At 43.7% G+C, this 7,662-nt stretch overlaps 6 non-coding genes across 6 annotated transcripts; all 6 read right to left on the reverse strand.

Moving 5' to 3' along the window:
* Positions 1-422: 422 nt before the first annotated feature.
* On the reverse strand, positions 423-606 carry LOC140287917 (U2 spliceosomal RNA). The gene has a single exon (XR_011911863.1). It is a non-coding gene; the product is annotated as a U2 spliceosomal RNA (small nuclear RNA).
* Positions 607-914: 308 nt separating this feature from the next.
* Positions 915-1,028, reverse strand: LOC140287918 (U5 spliceosomal RNA). The gene has a single exon (XR_011911864.1). It is a non-coding gene; the product is annotated as a U5 spliceosomal RNA (small nuclear RNA).
* A 2,270-nt stretch (positions 1,029-3,298) lies between these two features.
* On the reverse strand, positions 3,299-3,482 carry LOC140287924 (U2 spliceosomal RNA). Its single transcript, XR_011911869.1, has one exon. It is a non-coding gene; the product is annotated as a U2 spliceosomal RNA (small nuclear RNA).
* A 308-nt stretch (positions 3,483-3,790) lies between these two features.
* LOC140287921 (U5 spliceosomal RNA) lies at positions 3,791-3,904 on the reverse strand. Its single transcript, XR_011911866.1, has one exon. It is a non-coding gene; the product is annotated as a U5 spliceosomal RNA (small nuclear RNA).
* Positions 3,905-6,088: 2,184 nt separating this feature from the next.
* On the reverse strand, positions 6,089-6,272 carry LOC140287925 (U2 spliceosomal RNA). The gene has a single exon (XR_011911870.1). It is a non-coding gene; the product is annotated as a U2 spliceosomal RNA (small nuclear RNA).
* Positions 6,273-6,580: 308 nt separating this feature from the next.
* LOC140287922 (U5 spliceosomal RNA) lies at positions 6,581-6,694 on the reverse strand. The gene has a single exon (XR_011911867.1). It is a non-coding gene; the product is annotated as a U5 spliceosomal RNA (small nuclear RNA).
* Positions 6,695-7,662: the final 968 nt, after the last annotated feature.

The following is a 7,662-nucleotide window of genomic DNA, read 5'->3' on the forward strand; positions in this document are numbered from 1 at the left end:
TTTGATCGGGTCTCGCATCAATATCTCTTTCAGGTGTTGCAGCCATCGAAAAGGGCCCGATTGTTCCTACTTGGTGAGCTTTGCTTGGTTGAGACGCTTGCCCCCCCCCCCCCCCTGCTCCTCGGCTGACCAAGTAGAAACAATCTATTCGATGGCTGCCTTGTCTTTTACTCTGTGAAAAAGACAAGGCAGCCAAAAACACCACGGGAACACCGTATTGAGGCTTTGTTCTGACCACTCATTCGGTGTCGCGTTTCTTTCAAGCAATTCTCCCGGTTAGCCCGCACTCGGCTCGCTCCCAGAGCCGTGTTAAAGTCCACTTCGCATTCAATCTCTTTTCTCAGCAGATTAAAAGAAAGTTTCATCTTGGGCTCCCTGAAACTTCCATCCTGCACCGCTGTTTGCTTTTTCACAAGAGCAGAGGAGAGCGCACCGTTCCCAGCGGCACTGCAGTACCGGGTCGAGGCTTGGAGTGAACGGAGCAAGCTTCTTTTTCAACTCCTATTCTTAAAAATCCATTTAATATGTTGTCCTCGTATAGAGGACATATTAAACTGATAAGAACAGATACTACACTTGATATTAGCCAAAAGGCCGAGAAGCGATAACTGTCCACTGTTTCAGGTCCGAGGGCCCTTGCTGGCACAATGCGCACTTGTAGCAGTGTTCTTTTTATGGCCATAGGTGGCCAGAGTGTCACGTTGCACCTCCGCCCACCCGCTGCACTGAGCACTCTTCAGCCCTTTTAAATGGTATAACTTTGCACTCCCGCATGCTCCAGCAAGCACCATTCAAGCAACAACTTTGCACTCCCGCTTCGAACATCGGCACAATCGCAACAAGTAAGGCGACTCTACTCAGAGAAGTCACTCTGCAAAGTAGCAAGATTTCTTTTGCACAGACAGAAAGGGCTTCACCCGCAAAGGTAAAGCCTGCCAATAATAGAAACAACTCATTAGTGCTGCTCTCCACGGAAGTCTTTAGTAAAAGGCGAAAGACTTGTATGTTATGAAGAGAAACCAGAGTACGATTATCCGTCACTGCGGGAGCAGGGCATCAGGCTAGTTGCCATAGCCACCTTCCCCATGGTGAGCTTTGCTTGGTTGAGACGCTTGCACCCCCCCCCCCTTGCTCCTCGGCTGACCAAGTAGGAACAATCGGGCCCTATTCGATGGCTGCCTTGTCTTTTACTCTGTGCAAAAGACAAGGCAGCAACAAAAACACCACGAGAATCCCGTATTGAGGCTTTGTTCTGACCGCTCATTCGGTGTCGCGTTTCTTTCAAGCAATTCTCCCGGTTAGCCCGCACTCGGCTCGCTCCCAGAGCCGTGTTAAAGTCTACTTCGCATTCACTCTCTTTTCTCAGCAGACTCTTGGGATTTTATCAATAAAATGAATAAATTCACTCAAACTATGTTAAAACTGCTTTGTCCTTCATATTTACCATGTCTAGAAAGATTTAAACAAAAAAAAAACAACGTTGTACTTGGCAGTAAAAGAAAGAGCAAATCTAAAGTTTCAGGAATCCGAGAATAAGCTTACTTTCTTGAGTTCTTCACGATTTCGGATTTTGCTATAAAATGAATTCCTTCACTCAAACTAAATTAAAACTGCTAAACCGCTAATCTGTTACATGTAAGGCAGATGTCAAATTCACCGAAATAGGATCTAAGGGTATTCGGCCAATCGAGCTGTAGCAGCTTTGGTAAAAGAGTATAAGTTGAAGAGTTTGTGAATAAAGGTGTGCGCACACATAGTGAGCTGTAGGAAAATAGGCAGGGAGCAATGCCGGCTGGGGTATATGTTCTTGTATGTTGTCTGACTGTTTGATTTGAATGTGTTGTGTAAGTGTCCTGTTGAATGTTACATGTTTGGGCTTTGACACTTCACTGTGGTTGTTAACTGTGTGGTGTGTCCTGAAATGTTATATGTTTGGGCTGTGTGACATGCTTAATGCTTGTCAGTAGCTACCCACTTATTCATATATAGCAACTGACAACATAAGAAGTCTGGACATACTTTGATAGTAGTTGTAGAAGTATCCTTATTAATAATAGATAAACTAATTCATAGTGATAGAACAGTAGATGAACAGGTGCCTGCACATGTCTCACGAAAATAAAATGGGTGTATGATTGCTGACGGCAGAGCAATACTGCCAAACTTATGAGTTCTTGTGGCAAACTTGATTCAGTGTCTTGACGTGTATACGCTGTTTCGCTGACTTGATTGTCACAAGAAACAAAGTGTGTTTGATAAGATCCGACCATTTTATTACGGGAGGATCAGTATGTATGGATTCTGAAGTGACTGATAAACCCATTCGTATCGTAAGCATAATCTAATACGTGAGACAACGCCCTGGCACACAATCAAAAAAAAAAGAGAGAGCGGTTTTGTGTCCCCACAGTCCATAATGTAGAAAAGAGAGAAAAAAGCCTTTCTGATTTGGTGTGTGTGCTCATAGTGCAGAGTGTAGAGAAAAGAAAGCCGTTTTGGTGTCACGGGTGTTGTGACTTACACACACACATTTCTAAATTGTGAAAGGAAATTATTTTAGAGGAAGCACTAGAGTTTAGATCCCACATTTGTTGATAGGCATTCATTTATTTCTTCACTTCTGATAAAAATGATAAGACTGACCTAAAGAATTGGAGGCCCATCACACTTTTAAACTTTGACTGTAAACTTTTTAGCAAGGTTTTAACGACACGGATGTCCTCTGTTTTAGAGGAGGTAATTCACCCAGACCAGGCTTGTGCCATCTCAGAGAGACAACTCACCGACAGCCTCGTACTGATTCGAGACATCATTGATTACGCTAGAGACAGAAACACCCGGCTTGTCATCTTAAATTTAGACTTTGAAAAAGCTTTTGATCGGGTCTCGCATCAATATCTCTTTCAGGTGTTGCAGCCATCGAATAGGGCCCGATTGTTCCTACTTGGTGAGATTTGCTTGGTTGAGACGCTTGCTCCCCCCCCTTGCTCCTTGGCTGACCAAGTAGGAACAATCGGGCCCTATTCGATGGCTGCCTTGTCTTTTACTCTGTGCAAAAGACAAGGCAGCCACAAACACCACGGGAACACCGTATTGAGGCTTTGTTCTGACCACTCATTCGGTGTCGCGTTTCTTTCAAGCAATTCTCCCGGTTAGCCCACACTCGGCTCGCTCCCAGAGCTGTGTTAAAGTCTACTTCGCATTCACTCTCTTTTCTCAGCAGATTAAAAGAAAGTTTCATCTTGGGCTCCCTGAAACTTCCATCCTGCACCGCTGTTTGCTTTTTCACAAGAGCAGAGAAGAGCGCACCGTTCCCAGCGGCACTGCAGTACCGGGTCGATGCTTGGAGTGAACGGAGCAAGCTTCTTTTTCAACTCCTATTCTTAAAAATCCATTTAATATGTAGTCCTCGTATAGAGGACATATTAAACTGATAAGAACAGATACTACACTTGATCTTAGCCAAAAGGCCGAGAAGCGATAACTGTCCACTGTTTCAGGTCCGAGGGCCCTTGCTGGCACAATGCGCACTTGTAGCAGTGTTCTTTTTATGGCCATAGGTGGCCAGAGTGTCACGTTGCACCTCCGCCCACCCGCTGCACTGAGCACTCTTCAGCCCTTTTAAATGGTATAACTTTGCACTCCCGCATGCTCCAGCAAGCACCATTCAAGCAACAACTTTGCACTCCAGCTTCGAACATCGGCACAATCGCAACAAGTAAGGCGACTCTACTCAGAGAAGTCACTCTGCACAGTAACAAGATTTCTTTTGCACAGACAGAAAGGGCTTCACCCGCAAAGGTAAAGCCTGCCAAAAATAGAAACAACTCATTAGTGCTGCTCTCCACGAAAGTCTTTAGTAAAAGGCGAAAGACTTGTATGTTATGAAGAGAAACCAGAGTACGATTATCCGTCACTGCGGGAGCAGGGCATCAGGCTAGTTGCCATAGCCACCTTCCCCATGGTGAGCGTTGCTTGGTTGAAACGCTTGCCCCTGTGCAATCGACAAGGCAGCAACAAAAACACCACGGGAACACCGTATTGAGGCTTTGTTCTGACCGCTCATTCGGTGTCGCGTTTCTTTCAAGCAATTCTCCTGGTTAGCCCACACTCGGCTCGCTCCCAGAGCCGTGTTAAAGTCTACTTCGCATTCACTCTCTTTTCTCAGCAGACTCTTGGGATTTTATCTATAAAATGAATTCCTTCACTCAAACTATGTTAAAACTGCTTTGTCCTTCATATTTACCATGTCTAGAAAGATTTAAACAAAAAAAAAACAACGTTGTACTTGGCAGTAAAAGAAAGAGCAAATCTAAAGTTTCAGGAATCCGAGAATAAGCTTACTTTCATGAGTTCTTCACGATTTCGGATTTTGCTATAAAATGAATTCCTTCACTCAAACTAAATTAAAACTGCTAAACCGCTAATCTGTTACATGTAAGGCAGATGTCAAATTCACCGAAATAGGATCTAAGGGTATTCGGCCAATCGAGCTGTAGCAGCTTTGGTAAAAGAGTATAAGTTGAAGAGTTTGTGAATAAAGGTGTGCGCACACATAGTGAGCTGTAGGAAAATAGGCAGGGAGCAATGCCGGCTGGGGTATATGTTCTTGTATGTTGTCTGACTGTTTGATTTGAATGTGTTGTGTAAGTGTCCTGTTGAATGTTACATGTTTGGGCTTTGACACTTCACTGTGGTTGTTAACTGTGTGGTGTGTCCTGAAATGTTATATGTTTGGGCTGTGTGACATGCTTAATGCTTGTCAGTAGCTACCCACTTATTCATATATAGCAACTGACAACATAAGAAGTCTGGACATACTTTGATAGTAGTTGTAGAAGTATCCTTATTAATAATAGATAAACTAATTCATAGTGATAGAACAGTAGATGAACAGGTGCCTGCACATGTCTCACGAAAATAAAATGGGTGTATGATTGCTGACGGCAGAGCAATACTGCCAAACTTATGAGTTCTTGTGGCAAACTTGATTCAGTGTCTTGACGTGTATACGCTGTTTCGCTGACTTGATTGTCACAAGAAACAAAGTGTGTTTGATAAGATCCGACCATTTTATTACGGGAGGATCAGTATGTATGGATTCTGAAGTGACTGATAAACCCATTCGTATCGTAAGCATAATCTAATACGTGAGACAACGCCCTGGCACACAATCAAAAAAAAAAGAGAGAGCGGTTTTGTGTCCCCACAGTCCATAATGTAGAAAAGAGAGAAAAAAGCCTTTCTGATTTGGTGTGTGTGCTCATAGTGCAGAGTGTAGAGAAAAGAAAGCCGTTTTGGTGTCACGGGTGTTGTCACATTTCTAAATTGTGAAAGGAAATTATTTTAGAGGAAGCACTAGAGTTTAGATCCCACATTTGTTGATAGGCATTCATTTATTTCTTCACTTCTGATAAAAATGATAAGACTGACCTAAAGAATTGGAGGCCCATCACACTTTTAAACTTTGACTGTAAACTTTTTAGCAAGGTTTTAACGACACGGATGTCCTCTGTTTTAGAGGAGGTAATTCACCCAGACCAGGCTTGTGCCATCTCAGAGAGACAACTCACCGACAGCCTCGTACTGATTCGAGACATCATTGATTACGCTAGAGACAGAAACACCCGGCTTGTCATCTTAAATTTAGACTTTGAAAAAGCTTTTGATCGGGTCTCGCATCAATATCTCTTTCAGGTGTTGCAGCCATCGAATAGGGCCCGATTGTTCCTACTTGGTGAGATTTGCTTGGTTGAGACGCTTGCTCCCCCCCCTTGCTCCTCGGCTGACCAAGTAGGAACAATCGGGCCCTATTCGATGGCTGCCTTGTCTTTTACTCTGTGCAAAAGACAAGGCAGCCACAAACACCACGGGAACACCGTATTGAGGCTTTGTTCTGACCACTCATTCGGTGTCGCGTTTCTTTCAAGCAATTCTCCCGGTTAGCCCACACTCGGCTCGCTCCTAGAGCTGTGTTAAAGTCTACTTCGCATTCACTCTCTTTTCTCAGCAGATTAAAAGAAAGTTTCATCTTGGGCTCCCTGAAACTTCCATCCTGCACCGCTGTTTGCTTTTTCACAAGAGCAGAGAAGAGCGCACCGTTCCAAGCGGCACTGCAGTACCGGGTCGATGCTTGGAGTGAACGGAGCAAGCTTCTTTTTCAACTCCTATTCTTAAAAATCCATTTAATATGTAGTCCTCGTATAGAGGACATATTAAACTGATAAGAACAGATACTACACTTGATCTTAGCCAAAAGGCCGAGAAGCGATAACTGTACACTGTTTCAGGTCCGAGGGCCCTTGCTGGCACAATGCGCACTTGTAGCAGTGTTCTTTTTATGGCCATAGGTGGCCAGAGTGTCACGTTGCACCTGCGCCCACCCGCTGCACTGAGCACTCTTCAGCCCTTTTAAATGGTATAACTTTGCACTCCCGCATGCTCCAGCAAGCACCATTCAAGCAACAACTTTGCACTCCAGCTTCGAACATCGGCACAATCGCAACAAGTAAGGCGACTCTACTCAGAGAAGTCACTCTGCACAGTAACAAGATTTCTTTTGCACAGACAGAAAGGGCTTCACCCGCAAAGGTAAAGCCTGCCAAAAATAGAAACAACTCATTAGTGCTGCTCTCCACGAAAGTCTTTAGTAAAAGGCGAAAGACTTGTATGTTATGAAGAGAAACCAGAGTACGATTATCCGTCACTGCGGGAGCAGGGCATCAGGCTAGTTGCCATAGCCACCTTCCCCATGGTGAGCGTTGCTTGGTTGAAACGCTTGCCCCTGTGCAATCGACAAGGCAGCAACAAAAACACCACGGGAACACCGTATTGAGGCTTTGTTCTGACCGCTCATTCGGTGTCGCGTTTCTTTCAAGCAATTCTCCCGGTCAGCCCACACTCGGCTCGCTCCCAGAGCCGTGTTAAAGTCTACTTCGCATTCACTCTCTTTTCTCAGCAGACTCTTGGGATTTTATCTATAAAATGAATTCCTTCACTCAAACTATGTTAAAACTGCTTTGTCCTTCATATTTACCATGTCTAGAAAGATTTAAACAAAAAAAAAACAACGTTGTACTTTGCAGTAAAAGAAAGAGCAAATCTAAAGTTTCAGGAATCCGAGAATAAGCTTACTTTCATGAGTTCTTCACGATTTCGGATTTTGCTATAAAATGAATTCCTTCACTCAAACTAAATTAAAACTGCTAAACCGCTAATCTGTTACATGTAAGGCAGATGTCAAATTCACCGAAATAGGATCTAAGGGTATTCGGCCAATCGAGCTGTAGCAGCTTTGGTAAAAGAGTATAAGTTGAAGAGTTTGTGAATAAAGGTGTGCGCACACATAGTGAGCTGTAGGAAAATAGGCAGGGAGCAATGCCGGCTGGGGTATATGTTCTTGTATGTTGTCTGACTGTTTGATTTGAATGTGTTGTGTAAGTGTACTGTTGAATGTTACATGTTTGGGCTTTGACACTTCACTGTGGTTGTTAACTGTGTGGTGTGTCCTGAAATGTTATATGTTTGGGCTGTGTGACATGCTTAATGCTTGTCAGTAGCTACCCACTTATTCATATATAGCAACTGACAACATAAGAAGTCTGGACATACTTTGATAGTAGTTGTAGAAGTATCCTTATTAATAATAAATAAACTAATTCA

Source organism: Leuresthes tenuis, unplaced genomic scaffold, assembly GCF_036924035.1.
Source record: "Leuresthes tenuis unplaced genomic scaffold, fLeuTen1.0.hap1 SCAF_177, whole genome shotgun sequence".
Classification (NCBI taxonomy): domain Eukaryota; kingdom Metazoa; phylum Chordata; class Actinopteri; order Atheriniformes; family Atherinopsidae; genus Leuresthes; species Leuresthes tenuis.